The sequence below is a fragment of the Equus caballus genome, chromosome 6 (assembly GCF_041296265.1).
Source record: "Equus caballus isolate H_3958 breed thoroughbred chromosome 6, TB-T2T, whole genome shotgun sequence".
Taxonomy (NCBI): Eukaryota; Metazoa; Chordata; class Mammalia; order Perissodactyla; family Equidae; genus Equus; species Equus caballus.
The window spans coordinates 94,559,562-94,579,340 of NC_091689.1; the positions used below are offsets into that span (position 1 = coordinate 94,559,562).

The window sequence follows — 19,779 nt, forward strand, 5'->3', positions numbered from 1 at the left end:
GTCTCCTGCCTAATTCAGTAGGACACAATAGCTGTTATATGCAAGCCACTGTGCTTGGACCTGTAGGAAGTACAGAGATAAAACATATTCCTTGTCCTCAAAGAGCTTACAGAATAGATAAAACCAGGGTTTTCGGTGTGACAGTGAGCGGACAATTCACGGTTCAGCAGTAGCCCTGAGTAAGCCATATGTGGATTTTCCTGAGTTTATCGCTTTGAGACAGGAAGTATTGCAAAAAATACGTGATTTTATTTCCAAAGGGGTTAACTTTCAAACTGTTTTTAAATGAAGTACTTTATACGCTATAAAACCATTAATCTCTTAAAATGCCACGCTAGTGCCCCACGATTAAGATGACCACGTGTCATGGTTTTCTCAGGACTGTCCCAGTTTACCCGCGTTGTTCCAGCGTTAACCGCCAACAGCGCCCCCTTTCACCCCCCCAAGTGTCCTGTGTGGGAGGGTGAATTCTGTGACCCCCCCTGCCTACCGTCTGCCTAAATTTTCCACGCACACCTTTTACCTCCCCTAATCTTGTCACATTTGTGTTCTTAGGACACTTCCAGATTATTCTTTCAGGTCATTTCTCTATCAGGTCATTCCTCAGTTCAGAAACTGCCAACGCCCCCTCAGTAGTGACTGAATCAATTACAGATTTTTCAGTCACATAAGTAGAAGTATTTAGCTCTGTGTAGACCATTTTCCTCAGATACAGCTAGGGAAGCGAGTCAACTTCCTGTCCGGCGAACAGGCAGACAATTTCTTACCTTTGCTTTTGCCTGGAATTCTTGTCTCCCACCTTCAGCTGCTTAAGATCTTCTTTCATCTTCAAAGTGCACTGTAGACACAACTCTTGTGAAGTGGCTTCTGACTCCCCTCATCAGAAGTGGGCCGTCTCACACCTGGGACATGAACACATTATTAACGCCTTTTTTATAGCATTATCCATTTTCTCTTGTGCTGATAATTTTTGAAGATTTCTTATCTTTCTTTACCAGTTTTGTAAGCTCCTTGAGAAGAGGTACTGTGCGTTGTGCATTTTCTTCAAAATCTAGGACAGTGGTATACAGCAGTTGCTTAATACACACTTGTTGAATGAAAAAAAAAAGGATATGGCTGGGCTACTGAGTCATTCCCACAAAATGATTTCTTAAAACTGCGTAATTGGAAGATTTTTTTTAAAAAAAGTATTTCCACAGTATTATGTCATTAATTACTGTACCCTGAGGAGTTACACTGCTGCTAATCTCTTGGATCCAATACTTAGAGACATAAATATAAGTGACATTAGCGCAGCTACTGCGTTCAACGAGATTACACATAGAAAGTGGACTTAGAAGCAGATGTTTGAAAAATACCTTCAAAGGTAACAAAATGTAGAAAATCTCGCTAGGGTTAGTTTGGGGACACAGTCTAAGATGAAGCTGCCAAGCATGGTATCGATAACATGGTGGCCTGTGCTTCTGCACAATTGGAAAGAGTTGTGTCTATTTGGGGGAATTTTCCTCCAAATGAAAAACAAAAAACGATGTGTCTATGATTGATTTTTAAAAAGATCGTTTAAAGAAACAACTTGCTGATCAGGATGGACAAAACAGAGTTTCATGTAGCAAAGCTTGTATGTGAATGTATTTCTTCTTTCTGTCTTTTTTTTTTATTTTATTATTTTTTCTGAGGAAGATTGGCCCTGAGCTGACATCCATTGCCAATCTTCCTCCTTTTGCTTGAGGAAGATTGTCCCTGAGCTAACATCTGTGCAAGTCTTCCTCTACTTTGTATATGGGATGCCGCCACAGCATGGTTTAATGAGTGGTGTGTAGGTCCACACCCGGGATCTGAACTGGTGAAGCCTGGGCTGCTGAAGCAGAGCGCGCAAACTTAACCACTGTGCCACTGGGCTGGCACCTGTATTATTTTTTAATCATCTTTCTATGTATGTGGATCACTCTGGAACACTGAGTTCAGAAAATAAGTGTTTTCTTTTTCTAGTGTAAATCTAAATCTGAAGTGTGACTTTAGATTTTAAAGGGGGTAATAACAAAAGAATAAGCATTGGATATGTTTACTTTTTCTCAGAATCTTACAATAAACTTGGCGAAACGCGCAGACACACACACACAACCTTAAACAACAGAAAATGGCTCTTTCTTTCCCTGCTTCTCACCGTTTCCCACAGTCAGCGCCTCCACGACTACCAACAGGCTTAAATATTTTCAGTACTTTTGCATTTTTGTATTACACAACCATTGGGGAAAAATTAACTATTTCTGAAGGCGTACTGAAAATACTGTTTTAGAACAGTTAACCTGCTTGGTTGTACAAAATGGAAGCCAGTTGCTGGAAATCTCTTGTACTCGCAACATTTAGAAAGTGCTAAGTGTCAAGTACTAGAAGCATGGGTCACCTGGAGGATGGCCATGCCTCCAACTAAGAGAAAAAACCCATGAAGGAGAAGAATGAATTTGGAGCTCCAAGTAGAAATGAGACACTCACATTCTGATGTATGTGAAGTTCTGTATCTATGAAGTTTAGGAGAGGGAGCTGAGCTGCAGATGAAGATAAGAGGACTGTTGGTGGTAGTGGCTGAGGCTGTGCTGTGGATAAAGATCTCAGGAGAATGTGGAGAAAGAAAAGTGTTGAAGAAAGTGGAGAAGAGAATGTGCGGACCATTACACACAAAGGAGACAAATAGGCTGTTAGCTGCCAGCGATGGTTTGTGGACCAGTGGTCCCCACGGCCTCCTCCCCTAGTTGTCACACCGTACACAGAGCCTGTGGATAGTTCCCTGGCCCCGTCCTCACCCACGCTCAGCTCATGGTCGTTGGCACAGTTGTTGCTTCTCTGTTAGCTCACTGGACTGAGCTCACCATTGAGCACACCACAGACAGCCCTGAACCCTCAATCCTGGCAATGCTCTCCACACTCAAGGAGAGCGGGGGAAGGAAACCAAGGAGAATCCTTTTGGGGCCAGATCCTTAACTCATATCTAGTGACAACCTGTTTTCCATCCAGAAAAGTTTAAATTTTGTTGCATAATTACCTTTACCGAATGGAGCATTTCTGTGGATTTAGTGAAACTTCAGCAAAATAGGGCACAAGTACAAGTCCTGGTCCCAGCAATTGACTACACCTTCCTTTCTGAGGTGTGAGGTGAACATTGTAAAGAAGAATGAAATTTCTCTAGTGTGTTTAGACTGACAGCCCTTGGCTTCAGGGATCATTAGATTTCAAAGACAAAAAAACAAGAAAAAATCAAGACGATATCCTTTGCATGGATCAAACCATGAGAAACTGAGTTGTAATTTGGGATTCATTCACAAGATAAGGTCTGAAAGGTTTTCCCATGAATAGGACTGTAAGGGTCGGGAATGCCAGGCTCTGTGCCCAGCCCAGTCTTTCTGACCTGCTGGAGGACTTCGTCTTCAGGCTTCAGTGGTTGCAACCTGCACACCCAGCAGACAATATGAGGTTTCCAAACCTCTCGAGGGGGGCGGTGTTTCTAGGTAAGCTGGCTCGGCACAGGATTTGCACTTGCGCCCAATTTTGGCTAAGCAGTTTTAGTAATCCAACAAAAATGCTCTATTCTGTAAAGCCAATTGCAGAACAAAACTTTAACTTCTCCAGATGGAAAATGGGATATGCATATTCGCTGAAGGAAAGAAACATATTGTTTCCCGCGCTGGCGCTGCAGTCTTAGAGCAGTTCCATGACTATTATGTATGCGCAGTAAACATTTATGACCATATTTAGGTCCAGGGAGCATGTGGGATTTCGTGCTAGTGGTTGCTGATGAGTACCACAAATAGGAATCCTTTATATCTGAGGTATCCATAGTAACTAAGTAGGCCCATTTCCATCGTGCTTATTAGCTTCCAACCTGCTGGCCATGCTCAGACTCTGTGGGCTCCAGGATTCCTAATTCATATAACACCCCTGAGAGGTGGGTAAGTGCTTTTCAGAAATGCAAACTGAAGCAAGGGATTTTAAGAGATTTTAAGAATGCTACGTCGCAGCCAAGATGATAATTTTTGACTCACCTGTTGATTTAATTGAGTAGTGTTTTAAAGACAAAATTACATAGCCAGAAACAAAACTATGATTATTAGGAAAATAATAGCGTTTTTCTTACACCCCTTTGAAATCTTCTGTTATGTTACTGACTCCATAGTTGGCTATTTTGTAGGCAGCACACGTCATGTTCGCCTCACTTTTGGCAGAGATTGCTAGATTTGCTATTAATGTCCATGCCATTTCTTAATATGGAGGAATATTTAACATACTAGAAAAATAGTTTAAATTAATGACATTAGCATTGATATTGTAATGTTCATATATCCTCTTTTTTCCTAGGACACACTACCACTGATGCTCTGGTGTTTACATGTAACGCACATAGGAGATTTTCCTTTCGTTTGCATGTACAATGGCCACTTGAACACCAGCATAAAATTGTCAGTGACCTGTATTTCTTAGCTTATTTAACTGTGATTCGAAATACTATGATCCATCTTATTCACTTCAGTTCTTTTGCACATTAGTGTATTTTTGTTTGATTTATGAGGGTGAACTTTTTGTACTATACATTCACAGGTAGAAATGAAAGCGTTCTATCATAATTAAATGGATATGCACTGAAAACATTTTAGCTGTTGTTTAAAAATAATTATTAAGTTTAAACCCAAGTTAATCCTCAGACTTTCTAAAGTCCTCAAATTTGAATGGAATACAATATAGAATGCACTAGAGTGACATTTTTCCATTTCTATGCTGTCGAGACGGGAAGACATTCGTTCTAAGCATCTGTGTTCCCATCTGTTTTTCACTAATATTCAAGCTATAGTTACTGGCTAAAATGACGGAGAATCAAAATTTGTGAACTCTAGAGTGTCACACCAAATATATAATTCCTTCGTTTCCAAGGAGGGTGGGACTGTATATTGGAGAGAACAGTTCACAAACACAGGAGAAAGAATGGAAAGTGAGAATTACCCCTAAGGAGAGATCTATTGGTCGCTCGCTCAGCTAGCATTTATTGTGTCCGTGCAAATGCTAGGCACTGTGCGAGATGTGGGAGATACGCTGGTGAGCAGCTCAGGGCCCCTGCTCTCCTGGATCCTCTGTTCTAGAGAAGAATTATGAACAATGGTCTGTGGTCTAGTTACTGAAAAATAAAGGTGATAATTTCCAACAGTGACAAGAGTTCTGAATAAAAATGAAGCAAGTTAATGGGATGGAGAGTATTGGAGGGAGGGAGGCTACTCTGGATCGGACAGTCTGGGTGGGCCCCATGGAGGAAGTTCTGTGTGAACTTAGAGGCCTGAATGTCAAGAAGGAGCCAGCCTTGCGGCTGGCAGAGCTGTGGACCGGCATTAACAGCAGATGAGGGGAGGGAGTTAGGAGGGGCTAACCGATTATTCAACTTTATTTTTCTTATCCCCTGGGTTATGAAAAATGTGACTAGGCAGAACACTCAAGAATTTGTCGCAGGTTTCATAAGAGGCAGGTAAAAGGCGAGAGGATTCATTGTATCTGTTCTTCTTTTGACACCTGTGTGATTATTTGTAAGCTTTGAAGTGAAATAAACACAGTCGTCCTTGTCCCTCTTTGTCCATGGGGGGATTTGTTCCAGGACCCCTTGGACCAAAATCTGTGTATGCTCAAGTTTCTTATATGAAGTGGTGTAGTATTTGTATATAACCTATGCACATGCTCCTATATCCTTTAAATCATCTCTAGATGACTTATAATACCTAGCACAATGTAAATAGTTCTCGTACTGTATTGTTTAGGGAATAACGACAAGAAAAAAAATCTGTATGTTCAGTCCTGACGCAGCCATCGTAGGCCTTTGGATCTGTGGCTGGTTGACTCCGTGGATGGGAAACCGCGGCTATGGAGGGCCACCCGTATCACTTCTCCCACCTCGGCCCACCTTTCATTCTTCAGCACAGAATTAAAGCAATCAAAGCAGGCTTTAGTGAAAGCAGACCTTACTCTTTTTAGTAGTGCTAACTTTGAAAAAAATCACTGGCACTTAGCTGAGATGTAGCCGACGTGTTTCAACCGCACATAGCGTTGTGCCCTCTTAACCCAGCTGAGTCAAACTGTTCTTTCTGCTGCTGCTTCCCCCGTAGGAATGAGAGAGAGAGTGTGTGTAGGGACGAGGAAGGGGAAACCAGTTCTAAACACCTCAGAAGAACAAAGCAGAGGAGAAAACAGAACTTGTGAGGAAAGAGGTGGATAGAGGCACATGCGACTCCTTAGCTGTGGGTTAAATTAGTAGCTCGTATAATAACAAAAAATGTTGACACTATGAATTGAGGACCTGCCCTGGTTGTTAACTGGTGCCCCTGAGTGTGGTTACTGGCCCGAATTATGCAGAAGCAGCCACTTGTCCTGTTTTTAGGGTGAGCAGAAGTCTAGGCTGCCGAGGCGCTGAATTCTTTTCTAACTTTTTGTTCTGTTGAGAACATTTTTGCTTTTGGATACAAAGGCAGCATGAAAATCTGGAGACCTTCTCAGGAAGGGGAACCTCCAGGAACTCACTCTGTTACGGGGAGAGCCAGGAACCAGCACACTTGGAACGGTATCTGAGCAGGAGGAGTCGGAATTGGCTGGCCGGTCCTCCCTTAGCGAGTGTTTATTATGTTTAAGCTACAGAACTAATTACTGTGAAAGGACACAAAGGAAAAAGAAGACCACAACCCTGTCCTCATGATCCTGACAAATCAGTTGGACTGAGCGCACAGGAATCAACTGAAGAACACTTGTGCCAAGTTCCACTTGTGCAGAAGTGGAGGATGTGAGTCTTGTGGGGAACACAGAGCTGAGGCGTGAGCGATTAGTCAGGGCTGTAAGGCTGCCTGCAGGAGAAGACTTCGGGGTGGGGTTTTGCAGGACAGGAGGAAACTGTTTGAATTAATATACATACAGCTTGTCCCTTGAACAAGACTGGAAGCCCTTGCAGGGCAAGGATGGGGCTTGTCTTTCCCATATATTGTGTGCAGTCCCTTCTTACTCTGTATTTACCGAAAGCTTGAATGACTGGATTTGGGCGCCGTTTTGCTGAATGGATGAGAGGCTGGCCTTCCACTCTGCCACTGGCCACAGCACAAAATGCAAACAGATGTTGCAGGCACCTGTAGACCTGTCCCTCTTGTCTTCCAACCTCCCCTCCCTTTTGAGCTCTTTCTTCCTCCAACATTGCTCACAAAAGAATTTCTGCATCTGAGAAGCAGCAAATATCCACTAGCCTTCTGCAGCTGGCCTCGCTGAAAGGGGAGAATCTGTTGCGTGCCCCTGGAAATGTAAGGATCTCTTGTGACAGGAAAGTCTCAGGAGGAAACTAGTGGTTAAATTGCTAAACTCTTTGAGTCTGAAGCTTTTTTCACTTGCAGTCCAGATAAGTGCCTGATCTCGTGGTATCGTGTTTCTGACTTCTTTGTTCTGCCTTCAATTTTTTTTTCAAAATGCCATTTTCATTTGTTCTTAGAGTTTAGAACATGTCAAAGAGCTTCTCTGAGCCGTAGGTGGTTTTACAGAGCACACAGAGAGTGAAAACTAAATATCATCCTGGAAGCCGTCCACCACGATCGGGGAGGAGTCACATTACTTTCCAGTCTTGGCTGTGTCTGAACGTGAAACAGGAAAGGGAGAACTGAGGCAATGAGTCACCTCATTAGGGCCCAAAGAACCATTTACCTTGAATATGGAGAAAAATTGAAGCAAGAGTTTCTTTGCTATTTTCTCCATGGTTCTTGCCCAGTTTAGCGTATCTTTTTTTTCTCTACGTTTTCATCTGTATCTGTTGACTTATTCTATCAAAGACTAAGAACGTGTGTCAGAGCTTCCCCAAACAATTTAGTATCTTTACATTTCAGTTCAGTGTATCCTAAATGATGATTATGGCAGAAAAACCCAGGTTGTGTCAGTCTTGCTTGTTCTTACTGAACTCTTTCACCTAAATCTTCATTAGAATCTATGGGAATGCTAGCATCAGTTCTAATAAGTTATCAACGACGTGATTAGTGGTTTTTATTGGTTATTCTTGATAGAATAATGGAGTAATTGCATTTTGAAATTGAAAAGTAAATTAACAATTTGTGCCAAAATCCAGATTATAGACACTGTGATAGTGAAAATACTAATGGCTGCCACAAATCATCAACACATCATGTACAGGTGTCTAATAGATTAACATTGATTTTCTGTACCATATATATATATATATATATATATATATATATATATAATTTTTTTTTTCTGAGGAAGATTCGCCCTGAGCTAATAACCTGTGCCAGTCTTCCTCTATTTTTTAGTATGTGGCCCGCCAGCACAGCATGGCCACTAACAGAGCAGTGTAGGTCCGCACCAGGGAACCAAACCCAGGCTGCCAAAGCAGAGTGTGCTGAACTTACCACCAGGGCTGTTCCCTGTACCATGTATTTTACGAGACTGGCATTAGTGAGCTGCTACACTTCCTTGATCAAAGAGGCAGAAACCTTTGCAAAACATTCAGTTGATAGAATGGTTAGCTAGACTGAGTCTAAGAACTGGTTTCCAACGATCCTCCTCACTCGGCTCAATACCAAATAGACTTTGATTCATTTTTGTGTAGGGTTCCCTGGGCCAATTTAGTTTGGATATACATCATTTGAAATAGGGTATTGCCACCACCACCATTATCATGTACACACAAATCAAAGCAAGGCTGGAAAAGGAATAGGGTGGGTCACAGAGCAACTCAGAAAGATGACAGCCGTGACTAGGAAATGGAACACAGTGGTTGTATTTCAAGGACCCTGCTCAGCTGGGAAGCTGCTAAAGATTTCTGAGTAAGAGAATGACTGATCAGATCTGATGTGATTTAGAAAAAATGTAGGCTTAGTCAGAAGCCTACATCGCTAGCCAGATAGTCCCATGACCAACGCATTAGAATTATTTGCTGCAATAATTTTATTCTTTGAAACATCAGTTTTAAAAATAGGTATTTATAAGACAGGTAATTAGCATTTTATAAGATGATTCTTATACTTTCCTAATACCAGAAGCTGGTAATCATCACATGCTTTGATTAACTTGAAAGTGAAGACATTTGCCTCCTTCTAGCAATCTCGTCTAAACATTAGCAGCCTGAGAACTGTCCCTTTAATTTTATGAACGTGCATTGAAATTGTTGTACCATTATTTCAATGCTGAGTCTATTTCTCAAATAGATGTAGACTTCTGAGGATATGGACCCCATTTTTGCTTTCTTTAATATCTCCCCAGCTCTGGAGAAACCATTGTTACTCAATAATTCTCGCTGAATGAATGAAGAATTGAATGGAGAGCCCCTAGGTTAGCTGTAACTTTCCCTCTTAGCATCAGTGAGTGATTAGCCCGGGGTCACAGGGAGAAGGACTTTGAGCCTTCTGAAGGACCAGGTCTCTGTAAATTGCCAAATACATAAATTCATGGTCTCTTCGGATCAGTGGGTTCCACACCCAGGAATTCTAATTCAGTAAACCTGGGCAGATGCACTGGATGAGTTTCTTCTACTGTAGAAGTCGGCAAACTGTGGACCTCAGGCCAAATCCAGGCCATCGCCTGTTTTGTATGACATCTAAGAATGGTTTATGCATTTTTAAATGGTTAGGGGGAAAAAAATCACCAGAGTAGTACTATTTTGTGACTTTTCAAAACTGTGAGATGCAGATTTCAGTATCCATGAGTAAAGGTTGACTGGGGCACAGCCACGTTTCTTTGTTCACGGCTTGTCTGTGGCTGCTTTCGCACTACGGTGGCAGAGCTGAGAAGTTGCCACAGAGACCACCTGGCCCAGAAACCCTGAAATATTTACTGTCTGGCCCTTTACAGAGAAAGTTTGCTGACCCCAGCTCTGGTGTGTCTTTCTGGCCCTGTTAATCCATTTATATGGGTTTCTTCCTTCAGTGTGCAAATGGAAAATAAATTTAAGTTCGTTAATAGAAGCAAGAAACCTTTAGCTATGCCTCCAGATATTTTTTCCTTCTCTTGAGAATCTTGAATGTTCTATATCTAGATTCTCAAAGCTAAAGAATAATGAGGTAGAATATGTTTTATCCATTACCATAGGCCTTTATGACGGGCATGCTGAAAGTGTGGTTTTCCTTTAGGTTAGAGAGCCGCATTCCTTTTCTAGTCACACTCCATTTTTAGGTCACACTTAGGCTGTCAGCTCTACAGAACAATGCCAAATGGGTTTCTTAGGATCTCTTAAAAATCTCTTCCAGTTTGGTTTCTGCTCATGTCTCATCCAGACAGTTTTCCTCAGAAAGGCGCAGGAGTAGTGGAATAGCCTTTCCTTATGAACAATATATTTAGCTTCCCTGTTTGGTGTGTTAATGTCACAGTAACCTGCCAGTTGCCTTCTGTGCTCTGCAGCTTTGTGCTCTCAGAGCATCCTAGCTTTCTTGGATTTAGGACTTTTTGGGCAAAACCAAAGGAAGTGGGTCTTTTGTAGGTGGAATCGACTCTGAAATGGCAGAGAGGCAACAGGATGCAAGGAGAAAAATATTCTCACCTCTTCAACTCTTTCATTCACTCCCGAGCCAAATGTGATCTGGTTTCCACCCCCTTCATCCCATGGAGAGTACTCTAAATAAGGTCGCCGATAACCTCTTAACTGCCAAATCCAAGGGACACTTCTTGGTCCTCATCCTGATGTCTGTTCTGAAATATCTGACACATCAATCATTCTTCCCTATTTCAATCCCAGAACAAAATCTTGTCCTGATGTTTCTTCTCTCATCTGAAAGCTCCTTGTATCTGGTATATTCTTCTCTTTCTACCTGCCCCTTACACGTTGCTTATCTCCAGGGTTATAACTGAGGCCCTCCAGTTTTCATGCCATGTGTCCATTCTGAGGAAGCTCAGTGACATCTGTGTTCCAGTTATTGCCTACATTTCAGTGACTGTATTCTTGGCTTACTTGAGAGTGCCATCATTCACCCGGTCATCCTTAAATTCCCTGCTTTCTCCATTTTCAGGAATCACAAAGTCCTGTCGTGTCTTGCTCCCTATGTTTTTGAGTTTTCTTTTCCTCCATTCCCACTGCTACTTCCTCTGCACGGGTGCTTATCATCCCTCCTCTGAAGTATTTGCAGTGGTCTTCTCCTAGTTTCCCTGCTGTCTCTAGTCTTGTCTCTCCACCCCCAAAATTACTGCAAGTGCCACCTTCAAGACAGGAACTTTATCACTTCCATGGCTACCATTCACTCAAGTCCAAATGTCTTATGTTGATTACAGCCTTAGGTCTAGTTTCTAATCTTGCCTTTGATCATCCACCAGTTGTAGGTAGGCTTTACTTCATTAATACAGAAAGACCCGTTTTTCTGAAACCACTGTTTATTTCATACCTCTGCTCTGATTGTCGTGTTCTTTCCTTTTATCTCCATCTAGTAAAATCTGTACAAATCTCAATACTTATCTCCTAAGCCCTAGTCCAAATATGGTACCCCCCCTCCTGAAATTAGTTACCCCCTCCTCTTTGCTGTCATGGCAGTTGGCAAACGCCTTGAGAAGAGCACGTTTCACAGTGCACTGGAATTGTTTGTTTACCTGGTTTTCACACAGCATACTCTGTCTCCTTCATCTTTGTATTTTCAGTGCATAGCACGGCATCTATCTTATAAAAAGTATCCAAGGAATGAATGTCCAAGCTATATGTCTGTACCTACCCCATGAGTCTTCTAGATTCTGTTACCAGGCATGTTAGAAATGAATGGCGCTTTGAAAACCCAATAGGGCAAGTACCAGCAGAAGAAGTTTATTGCCTTCTTTTGACATTTTGTTTGTATTGAATTTAGGCTAAGTTATGTGGCTATGTATAGTCACTCAAGAAGCCAGGTGTGGGAAGAATAGTATTTATTTTAATAGAACAGAGTGGAAGAAAAGAGTAGAGACTCCCAATGTCACTATTAGTGAGGCACATATACTAAAGTTTAACTTCCCTTACTAATATTAAGAGAGCTTGGTAGAAAGTTAGTGTCTTATTAGTCATATAAAGTATTTATATATGTGTATTATGAAGTGTATGTATATATAAATGTCACCATTATCACATTGCTCTGAGTTATAGTTTATGATATTCACCCTCAGAAAATTATCATTGTAAGTCCAATAATAAAGACAGCGGCCTGAGCAGAATACCCATGGGGTTTAACATATGGTCCCTGACTAGAATTCAAAAACCACATACATAAAAAGATAAGTAACAATATAAGGCAGTTTGAAGTATGCCAATTAATGGCAAGTAATAAGTTAGGTCTATTTCGTATCTCTTTATACTCTACTTTAGCTCTGTACACACTGAGTGTTTAATAAGTAATTTGCTGAATGAATGAAGTGACAATGGATCAGAGGCAAATTTGTAGTAATTTTTCAATTGTTCTTTCTTCACTGTGTGCATTAAACAGGAGTTGGGTCTTGGGCTGTGTTTATTGACACTAGCTAGTTGTGAATAAGAATTTATCCTTAATACTTTCATAGATCTCACTTATTACCTATGAAGAGAAAACTTATTTTTATTTCACTAATTTACAATCAAAATTAATAATTACATTATATAAATAATAGAGGTATCTAAAATATATAAGTAGTAAATATATAAAAATATATATAATTTAAAGTATGTAAAGTCTGCTGCTTAGCTGAGGCCTTTGTCAGTCTTGCTTGAGACACACTGGGTGAAAATGTAGATAAAAGTCTTTAATGACATGAGGCAAATAGTCAGGAAATTTTAACCATCTTCTTTTCAATGGGAACAAATTGCTTTCAGACAACAAAGCCTAGGTTTCCAATAGGAAGGAAACCATCTGAAGATGTGGTTCCTTCTAGAAGTTGTTTCAGAGTCTTCAGAAGTAGGCAGAGGCTGGCCCAGGTGCTTCACCAGCTCTGTTGGAGTGGAGTACAGGTGACCTGTGTACTTGCTCTTGGCTGATGTATCACATGCCCCAGGCTGCCCACGTTTACCCATGGAACCTCCTTAACGCTTAGCAAGATATCTTTTTTTTACAAAAGAGTTGATGACCGTGATTCTGACTTATCTGTTCTTCTGTATCTACAGTGAAGGTTAATCTTTTCACAAGTATGCTTAAAATATTACAAGATTTTAAATGATCATCCCCATCTCCTCGTCTTTGCCTTTTCCAGTCTGGAGCTCCAACTCAGGAAAATAGTCACATTTTGAAGCAGGTGTAGCTCTTTCTACAAGTTTTCTCAGTGCAAGAAAATTGGACTCTCTCAGATCTGCGTGGACTGATTCTATCTTCTCTTCTCCCTTCATTCAGCCAGAAGGGTTCCCCGCCCCCTCAGTAATACTTTTGTAGGATTACTATGTAGCTTAATGCTATGGCCATAGTGAGTTTTGTTTTGTTTTTTTCAAAATGAGACGTGTAAAAATAAAAAAGAAATGTTTATATTTAAATACAGTTAATGCAACAGGTAATTCTTCCAAAGTAGTCCCAAATTGAATTTTTACTCCTCCGTTCTCATCTTAGAAGATACACTGGCAGAGGCTCGGTACATACTTTCTTTGGTTGTCTTGTTGGTAGTAATACCAGATGTACTTCATTTAATTGAATAGTTGTGTTCTTGAATGACTAAACGATATTATTCAAAGTTGATCTATTTATATGCACTGGAAGATCTTGTCATTTATAACAATCTTAGTTTATTATTCCAAAGATCAGAGTGTAGTGCAAAGAATCTTTCATTCCAATTTTCAGATATTTAGGGGTTTTTTTAATACTAAGGGTTACATCAATCATAAGTCAACTTTTATGACTTTGAACTACCAACTTGGTGGATGTTACTCTTTTTTTTCATTTGCTTTTTCTTTGGATTACTTTTACTATCATTAGAGAGTAAGCAGGGTTAGTCAGTGGAAGGTGAGCTCATCGCTGCTGCTCCAGCTATTTTTAGAATCTTTGATTTTAAAAAAAGTGGTTGGATGGAAGAATTAGAAGTACATTCAACCAGGCTGACCCTGGGCTCCATTAGCACGGGCACTGGGGAGTTCATTTTCTTTGTTGTTGCTTCTAGTTTTCAATAAAACTGTTTCTTTAGAAGTTCTTTCTTTTTCCCCCAAACTTATTATATAAGAATGAAGCAGCTACAGATCAGTGTACCATATGAATGCATGTTTATAAATGACTGACTTAGCTGTTCTGGTCTGTTAGTTAAATATGTATTTAAGACACTTTTTTAAAAAACAGCAGTTCTGTATTATGTTTTCCATAGAATGGATTCTAAGTTTCTGCAAAATTAGTCATTTCTATTTCAGTGTTTTCAGGAGTTTACACTGTACACTCACTCCCAAATCATGGTGTAAAGTATAAATCAGTTAGAGATATTAAAACAGTGGCGGAAAATATCTTACTTGGTAATTCTATATTTGTCAGTAAGTTACTTTGGATAAGGCAATGTTAAATAGTCCCATTTCCCTCCTAATTTTAGTCTGTACACAACTACATATCCAGTTTTTCTTTCAAGAAAGCCACATCCTAGGAACCCAGAAAGGGATTCCAAAGTGGTAATTCTCCATTTCTCCACATATCATTTATAAAACAGGGTTTCCGGCATCTGATTTTTGAAAGCCATAAAGTCATTTCACTACTTAAGCCCAAACTTTCTAAATCAAATTTTGACCTAAGAACAAATACTTTTGCCATTTACAAACATTTGAAATTAGGGTTTCGAGTAGAACTTTCCAGACAGCCTTCAACAAAGCCATGTCAACACAGGTCCCCAAAGCACATTAAATTATACAATGCTCCACCATGTACGAGAAGTATTTGCCACAGAAGGAGAAGAACTTAACCCTTGAGCAGGCCAGTTTGTTGGAGCAGGGGTGGACAGGTGCGCTCCAGAGAGGGTGCTGGAGGAGGGTGGGTGGGGGGTGCACATGTTGGAGGGTGCAGGGAGCTGGCACTCTGGCTCCTGGGTTGTAGGGCTCATTCTTTGCAACTCTGGTTTGTGAAGTGATTTATGGGAGCATACATCACCTTCCTGGTTGGCTTTGTTGACACCTTGTCACATTCTTGCAGACTTGAGGAATTCATTGTTCTTGTTTGAACTGATAAGAACAAAAACAAGAAAAAAAAAAAAAAAGGTTTTCTCCCTGAGTCCTTGGGAAAGGACGAGGGGGTGGAATGTCCACATGGAGCAGCGGGGCTGTACTTTCCCAAGCAATGCAGCCTTTGAATCTGCCACATTCTTGCGTCCGGGGAAGCCCGGCCATTAGGGGTGCGGGCTGCAGCTTTATGTGCTGTATGGAAGTGGTTTTCTGGTCGCGAGGCGTTTCTTTTTGCAGGGATGGGACTGTGGCAAGGGGCTTGGGGAGGACTAATGAAGAAGTGGGAGATAGAATGGCTGAGAGGAGATTCCAGTGGAAGGTAGAGTGACCCTGGTCACTGAGGGAATGTAAAACACGCCGCGACTTTTGATGTGAGCCGCTCTCTTCGCAGTTCATTCCTTGTACAGCGTGCTTTTCGGGCACGGTGCCACGCTGACCTCTCCTCTTTGATGTGTAGTGCCCCATGCCTCACTTCGTGTCTTGGCAGCCTGCACACAGAGGCTGGCATCTGAGCCCAGCACTTGAAGAAAGCAAAAAGCTTCAGAATGGGAGCTCGTCCAACCACTAGTTAAAAGTTTGCGTCATGTATACATAGAGTATCATCTCCCACTTCAACTGAGCAAATGAATGATCCGCCTGTTTCTTTTTAGATCTCTTCAGAATCTCTCTGATATCTTTGCTTCCAAAAAAAAAAATAAAGGATTAAACTCCTTTTCATCCAAGAAAAGTAACAGGTCAGATCATATGTACCACATCATGGGATTGTTAATGCTCATACTTCCTTTGTGAAAATATATGTTTTCTTTGAGAGCAGCTTAGCACAAACATATTCCATTCACTGATATTCTGTCATCAGTTTTGTTGATTGGAAAGAGAAGAGCCCATTCACACCCCAGCCAAGGGCTGGGTGTCTGGGGAGTTTTTGCATTTTCATGTTCTATTGTTAACAAGGTCACGTGGAGTGTCATAAATCACTTTACCTGGAAGCACCGTTCACACATCCCCACTACGAACCTCATTTTGAACTGCAGCCATAGAGTGCAGTTTTCAAGCTTCTTAAAATGGCTCTCTGCAGCCACGTTTCCTGTAGCATGCATATGTATCAACTAGCGCTTGCACTGGGTTCACCAAGCAGTTACTATGCTGTGAACAAGCGAACAAGCGATGCTTGAAGAACTGGCAAGGTAGGTGGCCAGAGAATGGAATTCAAGAGTTGGCGTTGTGATAATGCTAAATGCAAATGAAAGTGACCTAATAAATGTATAATAATACAGTCATTGCATGATTAAAATAAGAAACTAGGTTCGGAAGGCATACGCTTTTGTGTGTGTGTCTTCTATCTTGCTGTGAAGTGCTATTTTGGCTAACATTTAAATGTCTAAATATATGCAAGCTGTCAATATCGGCATCAAACTTCTAACGACTGTCCCGTTGTTAAAATCACAAGGCCAGTTTCCCCAACTTCTTTGCAACTCTGAGGAGCCTGCCAGTTCTGCCTTTGCCTTTTTCTTAGCTTGGAAGCTACTGTGGTTTCCAGAATTAAGTTTATTGACAGTGTTTCACTGCTCTCTGCTGGAGAAGCCCAAAGCTAGGCCGGGCGTCCAGGGCTCCAGTCACTTGCTAGGAATGCAGGTGAGATGGCTCAGCTGATAAACTCCCGGCCTCTGAAACTTGACTCAACACAAGGCTTCTTCATGCTTGTCAGGGATCACAGCGGAAGGGCGGTGCTGGGCAGACTAGAGACGGGGTCCTTGGAGAGGAGGAGGGCTAAGATGGAAATGGAACACCGCCCAAACCCAGTTTCTCACCCCCACTGTTGTCCTATATAAAGTTATCCTGTGCACTGATGCACAGAGACTGTGCAGTTTCCCGAGTCAGTGTTCACCCTTCCATTTTTGACACATAGATATATATTTTATTCTATTCTATACACCTGAGATAATAGTCCCCCACCCCCAAAAGGAGAGAAAATAAAGCTCTTTTGACCTAACTTTATATATTTTTCCTAAATTTATTCTTTAGTATGTGCATGACTGGAGAAAAGGGATCAAGAGTATTTACCAAGTAAGTCGTGAGTGTGTTAGGACATTTTTTCTAAAACTTTTCTGGGCAGGAATAAATATTAATTTACATCTTCATTTGCATGAATACGAAACTATACCTTAATTTAGATGTTCTGCTTCTCAAGTATGAAACAAAAGTATAAGTACACAAACAAAAATAGCCAAGACTTTAGGTGAGTATTGTTTTAAAATACATATTGAGTGTGCATACCTATATATATTTATGCACATGTACATGTGTGGTTATGCATATATTATACATATATATATTGAAGGGATCAGGAGAGAAAATATGAGTGTAACATGTCTTTAAAGTGTTTTATGTTCTTTCCAGTCTGGCATCTTTTAACTTAAAAACAACTTGATGAATAGAAATCATAAAAAACTAGCCTTACAACAGCATTAAAGTGCTATTCTATGCTACAGCATTCCAAGTGAATTATTGCTGTGCTGTCAAAGAAAACAAAAACATTTGGGAAGGACTGTTTATTTTACAGTGGTTGACCAAAAGTATGCAAGTGGTTATAAAAAAATGTAGACAGCTAACGATGGGAGGTGCCACTTGCACATTCTGAAATCCATTCACAAACCTTTGACACTAACTCTCCATCACTGGGATCATATTAGAGGGAAAAGATTTTCCATGGGGAAAATCCTAGCACTTTCAAAGCATTTCAGTTCAAAGCAAATAAATAAAGCCACTGTCCCCCATCCTGTATCACCGTATCGCCTCGCTCACAGAGCCTGATGGCATGCTATTATTTTCCCAAGAAGAGCAAGGAAAATTTTGCAAAAATATCTCTCTTAGGGGTATGGCAATGAGATATTTTTCTGCTCTCCAGCATGTATTGCCCTTCGTATTTAAGGATTAAAATAAAAACTGCCATTCACAACGTTCATAGATTCTTTCATTAAACAAATATTTCATTTTAGAACTAGATGGGAAATTAGAAACCCCTAACGCAGCCCCTTCTTATTAAAGATAGTGAAGTGTGTACTCAGAGAAGATAACTGACCTGCTTAAAGTTGCATAGGTGGGCAGTGTGGAGGGATAGAAGCGAGAAATAGAGGTTTCTGCTTGTGTTGTGGTGTGTTTTGCCTGGATCGGACTGGATATAGTCAAGACCTCACAGAGATCTCCTGGGCAATGCTTACGCTAATGTTTGAAGATTTCTCATTGTGAACAGATCTTTATTTCAAGAGTCTAGCTCTTGAGTTTCAGGTTTCTTCTACTTTTTTTTTTTTTAAGTTCACAGTTAAGTTAGGATCCATTTCAGTTTCTGATAGATCATTAGATATATTTTTGAGAAATGGGAATAATCGTAACTGGTGCAACATATCCTTATCCTGGGGTAAAAGACATGAAAAGCTCCTAGATATGGTTAGCATGAGTCTATCACATAAAACCGCTCAATCAATACCGACTGAAAGGGTGCCTTTAGGGAAAGGCTCCACATTTCCTTTCTGTGGATGCCAACGCAGCTCGTTTTCTGGCTGGCATGTAAATTGTAGGAAGGCACACATTTTAAGTGTATCTCTGTGGAACAGGGAATTGACAGACAGCTTACCACCACTCACACGTGTCAGCTGCTGTGGGCATGTGGCTGTCCTAAAGCGTGGCCCCCCAGTGGGGAGAGTGAAGAAAGCGGAGGAGACAGAAGCAGCTACTTGCGTGGGCGCCCTACCTCAGCGGCTGGCTCTTCTGGTCTCTGAGGGTCTCCAGCGTCTCCTAGTGTCATGTCATGTTGGCCCAAGAGACAGCTGTCCTTTTGAGAGCTCGGCTGTTTGTGTCTCCTCAGTGGAACAGCATCAGGGTTTTTTCGGATACAGCATCTGCCTTCCCTCCGTGACATCCTTGGCTTAATCACGTGCTTGCTGGCCAGGATATGTAAATAAAACTTGGCTAAAAAACACTTAAAGGATTATGAAGCAATCTTGCTTAATAGTAGCGAAACGAAACAAAACAAAAAACCACTCCAACAAATCCTCTTGTGTGCTACTAAGTAGTGGAAAGATCCAGTTATGACCGAACCGCCCTGGCCTGAGGATCGTCCCAGACCCAGAGAGAGAGGAGAAGACAGGGAGCGGGAGAGGATCCCCCTCGCGGAGAGAGCCGGCGCCCCGCTCCCCGCAGCCCCGCGCCCCGCACCCCGCAGCCCTGCAGCGCACACGCCCTCCCTCCCGCAGCTGCTAATGAGGAACAGCCTGCTGCAGAAGGAAGCCGGCTAATCCGGGAACCGCCTTTGCCGCCTGTGCTGGGACGGCTGGGTCGCTGCTGCTGACACATCCTTGAACTGCACACCTTTTCCCGTGTGCTCAGAGGTGGCCTGAGCCCTCAGTCGGTCCCCCAGGAGGTCCCGTGCTGCAGACGGCGTTGAGAGATTCAGACTGCGGGGCTCCTAGGCGGCTCTTGCAGTGGAACGTCTCCATTTCCTGTCCCTGGACGGTCAGTGGCTGGCATGGGACTGCGGAGCGTTCCCTCCGAGCTGTCTGTCACCAAAGCTGTCTACTCTGATCGGAGGGAAGTGAGCGTGGAAACCCCTGGTGCCTGTGCGTGCCAAAAGCAACCTTAGTCAATGAAAAGCTCGGCAGACGGCGGGGTCCTGCGTGCCGACCTCT

General features: G+C 41.8%; 1 protein-coding gene and 1 long non-coding RNA gene across 3 annotated transcripts in view; one reads left to right on the forward strand and one right to left on the reverse strand.

Annotated features, from left to right (window-relative positions):
* The window catches only part of LOC138924707 (uncharacterized), a 112,504-nt gene extending 93,463 nt beyond the window's left edge, over positions 1 to 19,041 (reverse strand). The window contains exons 1-2 of the long non-coding RNA XR_011439810.1: positions 18,846 to 19,041; positions 768 to 902 (exon numbers count right to left, since the gene is read on the reverse strand). This is a non-coding gene — a long non-coding RNA (uncharacterized lncRNA). The remainder of the gene's footprint in view (positions 1 to 767; positions 903 to 18,845) is intronic.
* HMGA2 (high mobility group AT-hook 2) overlaps positions 1 to 19,779 on the forward strand; it is a 129,025-nt gene that overhangs the window by 33,394 nt on the left and 75,852 nt on the right. The gene's annotated exons all lie outside the window — the stretch shown is intronic.